The 15,475-nt window shown below is 45.0% G+C and overlaps 1 long non-coding RNA gene across 6 annotated transcripts in view; it reads left to right on the plus strand.

Moving 5' to 3' along the window:
* Nucleotides 1-15,475, plus strand: part of LOC142468953 (uncharacterized) — an 89,908-nt gene that overhangs the window by 12,911 nt on the left and 61,522 nt on the right. For 2 of the 6 annotated variants that reach the window (XR_012788918.1, XR_012788920.1), the window contains exons 3-4: nt 3,147-3,343; nt 13,150-13,308. The exons of 3 other annotated variants lie outside the window; for them this stretch is intronic. This is a non-coding gene — a long non-coding RNA (uncharacterized LOC142468953). The remainder of the gene's footprint in view (nt 1-3,146; nt 3,344-13,149; nt 13,309-15,475) is intronic. One more of the 6 variants, XR_012788919.1, reaches the window with a different exon arrangement.

Consider the following 15,475-nt stretch of genomic DNA (forward strand, 5'->3'; position numbering starts at 1 on the left):
GATGGGCTTTGGCTGTGGTAAACCCGAGCTTCCCATAAACAGGGGAGGTATGTAACAGGAACTTACCCCTGTTAAGAAACTTGCCTCTGATCCAGCAGTGTGCCGGTTAATTGCATACCTGCAATCAGCCAACTCCACCTGCCTAATCACAGCTCTGTGAAATAGCCTGTTCTGGGACAGGAAGGGAGATTCCTGAGCTGACATTTGGAGCTGACTTAGGAAAGACAGACCAGAGGATTTCCTTAGTGGACACTGGACTGTGCTGGGGGTACTTTTCTCCAATTACACTAGACAAAATAACAAATGTACAGTATGCAACCAATCCCCAAATGATCTTGGGAACTTTCTCCCTCCAGCACTTTCCCTCTTATACTCTTTTCTTCCCCTCCACCTTTTCCACTTCCTTATAACCTGGTTTGAATGTCACCAGATCCACATACTCCCCTTTCCATCTTATTATATATTAGTGAAAGCACTGTATGCCTGTCTGCATCTTCCTGTGTCCCTAGGGGAAATCTCATTGGTCCCTTGGGCCACCCGCCCCCGCACCTCTCATTGGCCTGAGACAGAGTGACGACACACACACACACACACACACACCTCTCTCTCTTCCCCCTCGGCCACACATACACTCTCTCTGTCCTCTCTCCCCCCCATCACACTCACCTCCCACCCAGGAGCTCCAGTTACCTCCCTCCCACTCCACTTACCTCCCTCCTGCTCCACTCACCTCTCTCCCGCTCCACTCACCTCCCTCCTGCTCCACTCCCGCTCCACTCCACTCACCTCCCTCCTGCTCCACTCCCTCCCGCTCCACTCCCTCCCGCTCCACTCACCTCCCTCCCCGGCGGGGGGACCGGCGGGGGGACACGCGGCCACCTAAGAGGCGCCCGGAAGCCGCTCCACTCACCTCCCTCCCACTCCACTCGCCTCCCTCCCGCTCCACTCCCTCCCGCTCCACTCACCTCCCACTCCACTCACCTCCCGCTCCACTCCACTTCCTCCCGCTCCACTCCCTTGCGGGGGGACACGCGGCCACCTAAGAGGCGCCCGGAAGCCGCTCCACTCCCTCCCCGGCGGGGGGACACGCGGCCACCTAAGAGGCGCCCGGAAGCCGCTCCACTCCCTCCCGCTCCACTCCCTCCCCGGCGGAGGGACACGCGGCCACCTAAGAGGCGCCCGGAAGCCGCTCCACTCCCTCCCGCTCCACTCACCTCCCTCCTGCTCCACTCACCTCCCTCCCCGGCGGGGGGACACGCGGCCACCTAAGATGGCGGCGCCCGGAAGGACCCGCTTCCTCCCTCGCGGACTATCTAAGATGGTGGCGCATGGAAGGAGAGGTGATGTGTGTGTGTGTGTGTGTGTGTGTGTGTGTCACTGTGTGTGTGTGTGTCACTGTGTGTGTGTGTGTGTGTCACTGTGTGTGTGTGTCACTGTGTGTGTGTGTCTCACTGTGTGTGTGTGTCACTGTGTGTGTGTGTGTGTGTGACACTGTGTGTGTGTCTCACTGTGTGTGTGTCTCACTGTGTGTGTGTGTGTCTCACTGTGTGTGTGTGTCACTGTGTGTGTGTGTGTGTGTGTGACACTGTGTGTGTGTGTGTGTCACTGTGTGTGTGTGTCACATGGGGGGGGCAGGAGCGGAGAGAGAGGAGGGAGCGGAGAAACATACAGGGGGAGTGGAGAGGAGAGACCCGGAAATTTTAACCAACCCACCCCCCTCCTGTCCACTGTCCCCCCCCTCCTGTCCACTGTCCACCCCCCTCTGTCCACTGCCCCCCCTGTCCACTAACCCCCCCTCCTGTCCACTGTCCCCCCCCCCTCCTGTCCACTGTCCCCCCCTCCTGTCCACTGTCCCCCCCCCTCCTGTCCACTGCCCCCCCCTCCTGTCCACTGTCCCCCCCCTCCTGTCCACTGTCGTCCCCCCTCCTGTCCACTGTCCCCCCCCTCCTCCCGTCCACTGTCCCCCCCCTCCTCCCGTCCACTGTCCCCCCCTCCTCCCATCCACTGTCCCCCCCTCCTCCCGTCCACTGTCCCCCCCCTCCTCCCGTCCGCTCTCCCCCCCTCCTCCCGTCCGCTCTCCCCCCCTCCTCCCGTCCGCTCTCCCCCCTCCTCCCGTCCGCTCTCCCCCCCTCCTCCCGTCCGCTCTCCCCCCCTCCTCCCGTCCGCTCTCCCCCCCTCCTCCCGTCCGCTCTCCCCCCCTCCTCCCGTCCGCTCTCCCCCCCTCCTCCCGCTCTCCCCCCCTCCACATTTACCGCTTGTGAGCACACTCACATGTCTCAGACAGGTCTACAACCCTGTCTTTCCCTGTGATCGCTTAACAAACAATGCTTCCACTGCAGCTAGGGATTCTGGGTAATGACATACAAATGAGCACTGTGATTACAAAAATTGCTAAATTGACAGACTGTATTTCCACCCATTAGCAGTATTCTCCTAGCAAAATTGCTGTGATACAGTGGCCAAATATAATGCCACATTTATTAAAGAAAAGACAAATCCAGCTGTAAACAATCCAAAAAAATCTAATGGAAAGCAGTGAGCTTATCATTGATTTTTTTTTTTAAATAAAACCGCTTTTGTGTTTTTGGAATAGCTCCCGGTTATTTCTAAGGCTCTAAATGGAATCTAAGTATGAAATGATTTTCTCATTGTCCGTAAAAATGTCTCTGGCACATATTTTCTGCAAAAAGAGGAACAGAAATATTTCTTCTATTACAGAGGTACTTTAAACTACTATAAGTAATTCATATATGAGGGTACTTAGGAATAGTTACAGACTACAGTCATGTCACTTTTTTTCAATTAGTCCCTTTTCTCAACGACAAAGAAATATATAAATACATATACACATGCGGTCTTTTTCTAAATTGCATTATGTCTTTACATATAAATAGTGAGTTTTTTTGCAAGTATATTTTTTATAAATTTTTTTTACAAAATTTGAACATGTTACATTTTACCAGTATTTTCTTTTTCTAATATATCATTTGAACATGTTACATTTTACCAGAATAGCAAATACATACAAGCAATTAAATACTTAAAACCCATGTGTTTTCTATAGAACATGGAGTAGTTGTGTGTTAAAAGATCCCAAACTATTTTTTATTTTAAATCGTTTCTCTTTTTTTTCATCCTTATTATAGTTGATCATAAATATGTAAAATACAAAAACATAGAACTTGCACTCACCGTTTCTTGATAAGTATATCTGGTACTCAGGTGCAGTACCTCCACCACCAGGTACAATGAACATGTACAATAAATGGAAATAGACCAGCACTCAAAAATAAACAATAATGGTCTAGGACAATTGGCCGTGCCTTCCTGCTTCACTACAAAGGTAAGTGCCTAACCCCCCTACCATAACTATTAACCTAAACCCCCTACTCTAAGCCTTTACCCTAAAACCCCTACCTTAAGCCCTTACCCTAAACACCCTACCATAAGCCTTTATCCTAAAACACCCTACCCTATGCCCTAACCTTAAACTCCCTACCCTGAGCCCCTACCCTAAAATTCCCTACCCTACGCACTTACCCTAAACCCCTACCCTAAGCCATTACCCTAAAACCTCCTACCCTAAGTCCTTACCCTAAAACCTTCTACCCTAAGCCCTTACCCTAAAACCTTCTACCTTAAGCCCTACCCTAAGCCCTTACCCTAAACCCCCTACCCTAAGCCCTTACCCTAAAACCGCTGCCCTTACCCTAAACCCTTACCCTAAAACCGCTACCCTAAGCCCTTACCCTAAAACTCCATACCCTAAGTCCTTACCCTAAAAAACCCTACCCTAAGCCCTCACCCTAAAACCTGGTGTAAAGATAGTATTTTATTCATTATTATTCGGCTGCATTGTTTGTAAACATTTTTGGTGTCTTCCCTTGCTCATGGCACTTGCTTCAATGACGATCATGGTCAGGTGGCTGATGTCAGAAACAGAGGGAATGCCAACACCTTTAATGAAAGAAAAAGTCCTTATTTTATTACCACATTTAATCAACAATCTAAACAGATTTGTGACATCATTCATAAGCATTGGCACACCCTATTGCTAGATAAAGATATACGCCCAATTGTTGAAAGTGGACCTAGGTTCACATATCGCAAAGCCAAAACATTGGCATTTCACTTGTCACCCAGCATGTATAATAGTAGGTCTGGCCTCCCAAATATTGGTAGTATTCCAAAGGGATTTTTTAAATGTGGAAAATGTGCCATGTGTCAACATGCGTTTCCAACAAATAGCATCATGTGTAAATATAACCTAAATAAATATAAAATTAAGACCTTTCTAAACTGCAATACCAGTTATATTATATATGTACTTTATTGCAAATGTGGATTAAGCTATGTGGGCCGTACAACAAGGCCGCTAAAAACAAGAATAGCAGAACATGTGCGCCTTATCAGGAAGGGTGATTTACTTCACCCAGTATCAAGACACTTTACACAATGCCTTATGGGAGGCATTGGAAATTTCACCTTTTCTGCTATCGAACACATCCATTGCCACCCTAGAGCGGGTAATAGGGAGAACACACTAAATAAGCAGGAGATGTTTTGGATATACACTCTCGATACCCTTCACCCACATGGCATAAATATCGATTGGGAGTTAAAATATTTCCTCTAGCCGTGTGGAGTGAGGGGTAGAGAGGGTGTGTGTCCACGCTACTGTGATCCCACATATTCCTATTTAGACTAAAATTATATCTATATGACATAAATCAAGAATCAAGTTCTTATGATTGAATCTTTGTACTAGGTGTAATCTCCAATATACGTCCATGTAAGGATATTACACACTGTTTGCAATATAATCCTTACTAATAAGTATTTTAACTTATTAGCGAATGTATTTAGCTATTCTTATTACATTATATATTGTCTCTTTATCAAGAAATATTGCAACTAAGATTGTAACTTTTGTTACATTATATTAGAGTATGTATAACTATTTGTCTCCATAACCATATGTGTGCTACAAAAATATTATATACTGGTCCGTGCTTTACATCCAATTGTATATTATTGTTTTTAATTATGTTTGTATGTTATTGTGTATATATATGTTTTAACCATGTATCTCACGCAGACTCAATGAATGGGTTAAACCCAAACACTGTTTCAACATTAACCTAATTGAGTTTCATAGTTCTTGCAATCTGAACTACCAATCAGATTGGGTCTCCACCTATTTAAGGAGTCTGTGTGATAAGGGTATTATACTCTTTGATAAAGTCCCGGAGAGGGACGAAACGCGTCAGAGTGCCCCTTCTGAGATGTACAGCATGTACTATTAAAGCTGATTTTAAGTCTACCTGTTCCTGAACTAGACTTTATTGCTGTGACCGCCTTCTACCTTTCTTGCTATCGCTTAATACATGGCCGGTGCATGCAAGCATTTCATCGTTGGATTTCCAAGCCCGGAGGGCTGACGTCATCACTCCTTTCCCGCACTCGTGGGCACGCCGGAGCGCAGTGAACGCAGAGACGCGCCAGCGCTCCTCCTCTCAGCCGGAAACAGCGTGTGCGCGTTGGAGAGCTGAACCCTACACGTACCTTGTGACGGTGTTCACATCAGAAGGAGGACACCTCGGCTACACGTGCAGGGAGTAACAGCACGTCAGCGACAACACTCCAGCTGGATACCTGGCATCATATCGTGGATAAGCTCACGGCGACCACAGAAAGATATCCGAGACACCGGGTTGGGTAAGGGCAGCAGCTTGGGCCTAAGGAGGTTCAAGAGTAGAGTGTTCCTGGATGCTTCATCTCCTGCACCCGGTCACAGTCTGCACAACGGGCCCCCCACCCAGGGTGAGTTTTATCATAGTATCTTTCAATAGTTGATTCTAATGGTGACTTGCTATAAAATACGAGTGGATTGTGGTCTAATTCCCAAACCAAGATATACATGACTTTGGCAGCATGAGTCCCTTTGGGTTCACTCCCATAGTTTTTTGCCTTACCCTAAACCCCCTACCCTAAGCCCTTACCCTAAAACCGCTACCCTAAGCCCTTACCCTAAAACTCCATACCCTAAGTCCTTACCCTAAAAAACCCTACCCTAAGCCCTTACCCTAAAACCTGGTGTAAAGATAGTATTTTATTAATTATTATTCGGCTGCATTGTTTGTAAACATTTTTGGTGTCTTCCCTTGCTCATGGCACTTGCTTCAATGACGATCATGGTCAGGTGGCTGATGTCAGAAACAGTGATTGGCTGCTGTGGCTAGAGATGGACGAACCAGTCCAAATCCCTTTCCTGGAATTTCCCAGATTTGTTATACCAAATCCGTCCCTCACGCCAAAATCCACCTGCGGATTGGTAACAAACAAATCAGTGCAGATTGTCACGGGAGACCAGGACTCTTTCACCAGATCAAGCACCAGACAGGACACAAGAGACAGAACACAGAGATCAAATTAACAGATGTTTATTTCGGTCGGAGCCAACAGACACTGCACAAAGTCACAACAGAGCTTATGCTCACAACCCTCAGATCAATACAGACGAAATCCTAGTCGCCTAGGTCCTTAGAGCCCATCTCTTAGTCTGCCTGTGTAACGGGTGCTCGCCACAAATAGGACAGAATTGCGAGGCTGAGGTGGGGATTTAGAATACACCAACCTGCAGCCGTGAGACTGTGTCCGGTCTGCAGATCCGTAGTCGTGTGGCCGGGTCAGGGTAGGAGAAGTATGATAGTGTTGATACTCGCCGTGGTCTAGGGTTGGAGAGGAAGAATAGTCAATGTGCGTAGCCGAGGTCGAGGTGTAGAGATAGTGGGAGTCCAGGTACAAGCCAAGGTCGTGGATAAGAGAAGGCGGGGATCCAGGTACAAGCCGAGGTCGAGGATAATAGGAGGCAAGACAAGGTTAGCAGAATTGCACAAGGCAAAGCAGGACACGGCAAGCTGGGTGCTTGTGGTTAGCACTTCGTCGCAGGTTAGGACTACTGTGCTCAGCCGATTAGGAGCAGGATTCGGTGAGCATATAAAGGACTGTAAGCCAATCAGGTGTAACACATGTTCCCCCACCCTAAGGGAAATTCACTGCTTGTTACCTGTGTTTGGTGCTACCTGTTAGGCTCACAGGAGGCTCTGAGCATCTGCCGGTGGTATTGGGGATAAGCAGAACAGGCTTTCGGTGCTTCATACCTTCTCTTCTGGGTGCAGCGCCTCCATTCCAAAAGGGCCTATCAGGAATAGGTGCAGTCCCCTGTTGGAAAACACTCTCACCTCCCCCTGAAGAACTGCAGTCTCAGGCAGGAGTATAAACCAGAACTGGGATCTTTATTCTCATACAGCAATGCACAGCATATACTGGCGACACACTTTATTCGAGCTTGGCTAGTCCCACGAATTCGGGTATACTCGGGTGTATTGAGGTTTGTGACTGTTTTCTGCCCGAGTGCATTGCGTTATTTTCCAGGCAGGGATTGAAGCATTTTATTCCCGCTGGCTGCAATACTGCACAGTATATATATATATATATATATATATATATATATATATACTGCATTACAATTCATGAATTTATGCCATCTGGTAGACACGCGAAGCATTGCAGCCTATTAAATCCTAATCATTATCATTTAACAGATCAGCCGCCCGTCAGCCAGGCATGAACCATGGCTGGAAAGGCAAACGCAACGGGGCTTGTCAGAGGTGAGGAGCGGCGCATTCCAGGTATCTGCCAGATACATACTGGGTATTTGCTCGAATAAAGTGTGTCGCAGCAGTACATTACACTGACATCATACAGCACTCTTTGGTCCCTGGACGTTTGAGGCCCCATAGGTCTATCCTGGACTCCCATACTACCTGGTAGAGTAAGGGGGCAGATGATTCCACTCCCCACTCCCCTGAAGGAGGGGAAGGAAGGTGAACAAGAGCCCTGGCTCCACACTTCCAGTACTCTCATTAATTTTGTCTGCAGACCCTTTTTGTGCCCAGGGGAGGGTCCCAGGTCACCGCCCCTATTATGGACACTACCTCAGCCTTTGTCCACCCCAGTCACTTCTAGGGAGTTGTTTACTGCAGATGGCCAAGATTAACCCTAACTGCCTGCGCTGGTACCAGGGTTTATGTGTTAATATGGACAGATTACCCGGCTACATCCTCCCCCTAGTGGCCTCTCACGCACCCGCTGAGACATCCAATTCTTACCATCCTTAAATTGGAGAACAGGGAAAAATTACTTGGAACATGGTATAACATGAAAACATGGGTACAGTAGATCCTGCCTTCGCTGAAGAATCTGTACCACTCAGTAATAGTGCTTGGGAGCAGGCTTGCGAACCTTCCTGCCCTCACCCTCCAGTACAGTGACCGAATAGCAATGCTTCTGGCCCTTCTCTGAGATGTACTCGACCCGGTCCATATAAATGTTCCTGCCTATCTTCCAGAGACTCATTCGATAGGACACTTTTTTGTCATTGTAATAATATGCCACTACACAGCAGGCAGCTAAGTAGTCTAGCACAGCTTCTCTGAGCCATTCCTCCCTATGGGCCTCCGCCTCTCTCAGAAGGGGTTCAGGAAAGTAAGGATAATCATAGCTGTGTGACTTCCTATAATGTTGGACCACTATACGATCCGCCATGCTATTTTTAATTACGTTCTGCCCATAAGCTTGGCCTGGCAGCACCCAGAATAGTGGCTCTAACACTGGGATCTCTTTCTGAACCACCTCCAGCCTGGAAGGAGTTACAGTACCATCTCTTTTCTTATATCCTTACTACGATCCCTAAGGATCTCTGCTGTTTCTTCTGGGGTAAAATCTCCCTCTTCCCACCAGTGGTACGCTATGCTATCCTGCATTAATAGGAATCTAGTCCTATGCATATGCGGCATATATCCCTGGAACAAGGGGTCCAACCATGGTAATACTTTCTTGGTACTAGCGCTAGGCATCTCAATACATTCTTCCCGCATTGAACCCACAATAGATAGCGGTCTAGAAATACTAGATTTACAGGAACCTTTCCGTGAAGACATTGTATAATCGGACAACCCACCCCTAGGCACATCATCGTCAAATCCCTCCCACACAATATCGTCCCGGGCAGGTTTTGGCATAATATCAGTGACTTGGGTATCGTTTGGTGAGGCCTTAATGTTAGGTTCCTGACATCACGCGCGTCAAATGACACTGCGGGTCACGTGACATGATGTCACATGACCCTGCAGTGTCATTTGACACTGCATCAAGTAAGGGAAGGGGCGCAAGCACCAGCGGAGGGAAGGCAGGGGGCGCAGCTGCAAAAGTTTGCGCTCCCCTGGGTTAAGGAACCTGCGACAGCCAAGAGGATCACCGCCATAGCGATTGGGTGCAGGAAGTCGCGATTCTGAAACTGCGGTTATTGGAATAGGTTCTGGGACAGCCGCTGCTGGGGAAACATAATTAAATGAGGTACGCTGGGCCTGATCTGTGATGGATTGAACGGTAACTTGGAGTTACTCCATATGTTTGTTATTTTGGTCCAGATATTTTTCTAATTTCTCGAACATGTTAGGGTGCATGTTCAAAACTCGACCCACCTCAGCAGGGTCCATGTTTGTGGGGCTGAGCATACTGTAACGGGTGCTCGCCACAAACAGGACAGAGCCATGAGGCTAAGGTGGGGGATTTAAAATACACCAACCTGTAGCCGTGAGACTGCATCCGGTGTGCAGATCCGTAGTCGTGTGGCCGGGTCAGGGTAGGAGAAGTAGGATAGTATTGATACTCACTGTGGTCTAGGGTTGGAGAGGTAGAATAGCCGATGTGCGTGGTTGAGGTGTTGAGATGGTGGGAGTCCAGGTACAAGCCTAGGTTGTTGATAAGAGAAGGCGGGGGTCCAGGTACAAGCCAAGGTCGAGGATACTAGGAGACAAGACAAGGTCAGCAGAATTGCACAAGGCAAAACAGGACACAGCAAGCTGGGTGCTTGTGGTTAGCACTTTGTCGCAGGTTAGGACTACTATGCTCAGCCGATTAAGAGCAGGATTCGGTGAGCATATAAAGGACTGTAAGCCAATCAGGGGAAAGGCACAAGGCTGAATGTGATGATTGCCTCCTGATAGCAGAACCAATCCACGCTGAGTTGTACGGCTATGAATGTTTATTGCCATCTGCCCACTCAATCGTCAGGGGGAGGAGTAAGCCCCACAGTTGAAGTAGATGAGATGGTTATCTTGCTGTCAGTGTTAACTCCTGGTTGAGTCCTTTGCCTAACAACAGTAGAACGACACCTACGCACAATCCTGTCAGTGTGAGGCACATCCCCAGTGGCGTCACGAGGCACATCACGGAGGCGGGACCTAAGACCGATCCTCACAGCCTGCATGCCAGTCCAGGAATGATCTGTGGAATTCAGATCGGGTTTTGCTTTTCTAGGTTCCTTGTCTCTATAGGAAATTATGGCAAACGGGGCAGCGACCAATCCCACTGCGGATGCTATGTGTATGGCCAAACAAAGTGTGAGGGATCACCTGTGTTAGCCAATTTGGTCTGAGGGTATGATAGGGAAGCCGAGGCAAGGAGGGCGAGAATTACAGACCGGCCAATGACAGCAGCACCTACCTCCCCCGTCATTGCTGGCTCGCTATCTCCTGATGAGATAGGCCCCTCTCTGTCATGGCACACAATGGCTCCGCTCTTTGAACCAACACCTCCCAGATAGGAGGACTGCCCATCCCCACTCTTCTTTGTCCGCAACCTCCTTGCACAACCAGCCAGACCTAGATTCCTGAGTGAACAGGCTGGGTAATTGAATTACCAGCCGGGCATGGCCGGGGAACACAGAAATGCATTTAACAGTCTACATCACACACAATCTACATACAATAAAGGTTTCCCTGTACATTGCTAGGGTTAACCCACAACATTCTGGCTACATGAGCCACAGGGAGATGGATATACAGATAGATATAGGGGGGTCCTGTACATCCATCAGACAGGTAGGGGCAATGGCTTTGCTTAACCTTTATTAATTGAGTCGCATTACCCCGCCCATCACACATATTAATCCAAATCCACCACTGGCTACAATCCAGATGGATTTTTAAGAATCTGATCCGCGGGTACCACAATCTGGGGCCAGATTGTTAAAAATCCCCACAAGGATGAATCCGCGGAGAGATTGAGATATACCCCCCACGTGGATTAATCCAAGTCAGGATTTTTTTGTAATCCGGCCACGGATTTCAGATTGCCTTTTAAAATAAAATAAAAAAAATCAGAAACTGCAGATTTGTCTTTTTGAGACTCACCTGCAAAAATCCTAAAACCAAAGGAACTAGCCAATCCGAATCCGCAAAAAAAAAATCGCCCATCTCTAGCTGTGAATGTTCCATCTATAGCTGCACTGTGTAGCTGATGACTGCTCACTTGCCAGACAAGTAGAGTTAGGTAAGACATGGGCGGAACAAAAAGTAAGTAATTAGAGATGTACATAGAGAAGGAGATGGGAAACAAGAAATGTGTAAAAGAAATTCACGTAATCAATTGGCTGTGAATCTACTTCCCAGCTCTGGAGAAGATTTAAATCCCTTTCATTTGAATGGATCTAAACTCTTCTCAGGCACTGTTTTGTGCGCTATGGATTTATAATTGGCCCCTATAATCTGTTTCCTGCTTGTGGGCTCTAGATTTCCCAGTCAGATATTGCATAACAGGAACAGGAACAGTGTGGTCATACACTTTACCACAGACACTTTGCCAGAGCATGTTGAGATTCATCAGTATTGTATTATCCTTCATTGTAATCTGGGTGACCATATTATAAATATTCAGTACCTATATTGCTGATTCAAATATGTTTGCTATTTTTTTAATATTTAGTTAACATAGATTAGTCGCACAGATAAAATTAATTGTTTTGCTTTAAAATTAGCAGCAAATATATTAGCTAATTGACACAATGCTACACTATGGAATGAAAAGTTGTGTGTAAGCTGTTTTGCAGAATCTGATATACACTGAGGTTCTGCAAAAGCAGCTTGTTTCTTGAATCGATTGCCATAGCTTCTGACACAATGTGGGGAATGTTACCTTTAATTACAGAAGAGAGGCGTTCTAACCAAATGCATTTGTGTCATTGGATTTGCACTGCAAACGCTTTTTAACAGCTTTCATATGTGTTCACGCACAGCATGCTTTTGCTATTGGTAAAAATATAACAATGATTACATTCCTTCTGAAAGCTTTTCCCTTAATGGGGTTTATCTGTTGGCTGAGAACATAAAGGTGTTCAATCCTCTGATCTATTCTACTCAGGAGTAAAATAATAATGAAAGACCTAAGGCATGAATAAAGGGCACCTTTCCAATATTCCCCTCATTGATTCTGAGAGAACTGATATATTTGATCCCTTTCTCTCATTTAACACATGCAGTGGAAACATTTCTATCAGACACACGCCAATTAAGAAGTAGCTTATTGCTACAGTATGTATATGACCGTGAATTAAAATGCCATAAAATACAAATTCACATTCTTGGAATTGCCTATAAAGCGAGGGAAGGGAAGCGAAAGATAATAAAAGGAATAAAAATAAAAAAGTGGGGGAAAGCCATTATACAGCACATTCACGTTCAATCCATTCTTTGCACATCCCTTTTCTATTTCTCCACTAAAGCTCATAACTTGGCATTTCTTGGCCTTGAAATATTCAGCAAGGTTCACCTCTTGCACTACACTTTTTCCTCAAAGACTCCTGCCACCCAACCAGGAAGTATGTTCCTCCCACCCCACGTGCCGACTTGATTCTATTCCTTCACCTCTTATTGAACCTCTTGCTGCTCCCCTTGTCCGTACACCCACCCACATCTTTAAAGACTTGCATCGCTTTGGCACCTTTTCTTCACTTTTTAAACTGGTCTCGTCATTTCTAAAAGAATAAAACCCTTTGGGGCGACTTGCACAGTTGTGCTATAGTCAAATTCAGCTATATGGCACCTCAAAACAGCCGTTCTTGACATTTGGCAATGTTCTTCTTGAGTACCATCTGCCTAAATTCTACAGACCTGATTCAAATTAAGTTATTCTAACTAGAGTATCTATTTAAACAAACTACTTAAAGTTCCACAAAACAGGAAATACTGTATCCCAAAGTTTACTTTTATACCTGGTGCTCATATCATGTATTATTATTCACAGCAACTGAACCTTTGTCGGTCTTCATGTTCATTGTTTAACGAGCTGTTGGGAACTTCAGAAATATAAATATAAAGAAATACATACCTAAGTTTAATGGTGAGAAAATAGAAGGAAGACAAAACTTAAAGAAGGAAAGAGTGGAGAAGAATAAGTGAAATGGTAAAACAAGAGTTCCTTCTATATTTAACTCTAATATGCCAAACAATCTTTTTACAATGGTAATAGAATATGAAACTACTGTAAGTTATCCTGCATCTATTTCACTGCTAGATGGGAATGGCAAATAGGGTGTGATGTTTTTTTATTTTAAGTTGTTAATCTTGGATAGCTTTTCCCCACATACGTTAATTGTTAATAAACAAAAATAACAAATATACAATTTAAAAAAAAAAAAAACCTTCTAACACTTATTATATTATTATAATCTCAACCGGTTGTTACTTGATGAATATAATTAAATAGAATATTTGACAGCATTGCCATGACTTGAAAAGTCCAGTAGGGTTAGGTAAGGCATGGGTGGAACAAAAGTAAGAAATTCGAGATGTACATAGAGAAGGAGATGGGAAACAAGAAATATGTATAAAAGAAATTCCCGTAGTCCGTTGGCCGGGTATCTACTTCCCAGCTCTGGAGAAGATTTAAATCCAATTCATTTGAATGGATCTAATCTCTTCTCAGGCACTGTTTTGTGCGCTATGGATTTATAATTGGCCCTTACAATCTGTTTCCTCCTTGTGGGCCTTAGATTTCCCAGTCAGATATTGCATAACAGTAACAGTGTGGTCATACACTGTACCACAGACACTTTGCCAGAGCATGCTGAGGTTCATCAGTATTATACTATCCTTCATTGTAATCTGGATGAAATATTATAAATATAACTGTAACTGTTACATACGCCTATAATGTATATTATCTGTAACTGTGCACGCAATGTCTTGTATATAATGTATACCCTGTTCACTTATGTAACTGTATTTGTAACCATGTATTATTTGTCATCTTAACTCTGTGCCCAGGACATTCTTGAAAGCGAGAGGTAACTCTCAATGTATTACTTCCTGGTAAAACATTTTATAAATAAATATTCAGTACCTATATTGCCGATTCAAATAGTTTTGCTATTTTTTTTTAATATTTAGTTAACATAGCTTAGTCACACAGTTAAAATTAATTATTTAGAAAATATATAAATATATATTAGCTAATTGACACTCATTTGAATGGAGCTAAACTCTTCTCCAACACTGGGAAGCAGCCACACAGCATGTTAAATGGAGGCCATAGGTACAAAAAGGTACAGTTGAATGTGGGGAGGAGTGGGAAGTTAGAACACATTTTTTTTCCTTTTCTTCCACATTCAAGCACGGCCTCGCCTCCAGGTCACTTAAGGGAACAATGGTTTTCCGGGTGAGTAGCAGTGATGATTCATTACTGAATCCTCTATAATGCATTGCAATAGTGGAAAAAAAATTATAAAATCATGTTTTTGCTAATTGGCAAAATTGAAATGACTCACATTACCAGTAAATGATTCATATATATTTCTAACACTTCATGGCTGGAATGTATCACATTACGGAAATGTGCATCTCAATACACAGAAGGAAAAAAAAGATATTATAAGATGTTTTTTCATTGATTTTTTTTACATTTACCCAAGAGAGATTTAGCGCACTTCATACTGGTCACATTTGTTGAGATCTAAAAGTGAAGACACACCACATTATGATATTGAATCAAAACACTTGTCCGGTAACACAAAGATTCCCAAATTAGTTTAGCATGTCTATACTTGTGGATAAAACTGGAGCGCAGCTCTCAATATTCATATGGAGGAAATCAGATCGGATACATTGTAAGGAACTCCAACCCTCTCTAATAGCGCGTCTGAGATCAGATGCATTGTAAGGAACCCCAACCCTCTCTAATAGTGCGTCTAGATCAGATGCATTGTAAGGAACCCCAACCCTCTCTAATAGCGCGTCTGAGATCAGATGCATTGTAAGGAACCCCAACCCTCTCTAATAGTGCGTCTAGATCAGATGCATTGTAAGGAACTCCAACCCTCTCTAATAGCGCATCTGAGATCAGATGCATTATAAGGAGCTCCAACCCTCTCTAATAGTGTGTCTGAGATCAGATGCATTGTAAGGAACCCCAACCCTCTCTAATAGTGCGTCTAGATCAGATGCATTGTAAGGAACCCCACCCCTCTCTAATAGTGCATCTAGATCAGATGCATTGTAAGGAACCCCAACCCTCTCTAATAGTGCGTCTGAGATCAGATGCACTGTAAGGAACCCCAACCCTCTTTAATAGC

The sequence above is a fragment of the Ascaphus truei genome, chromosome 1 (genome assembly GCF_040206685.1).
Source record: "Ascaphus truei isolate aAscTru1 chromosome 1, aAscTru1.hap1, whole genome shotgun sequence".
Taxonomy (NCBI): Eukaryota; Metazoa; Chordata; class Amphibia; order Anura; family Ascaphidae; genus Ascaphus; species Ascaphus truei.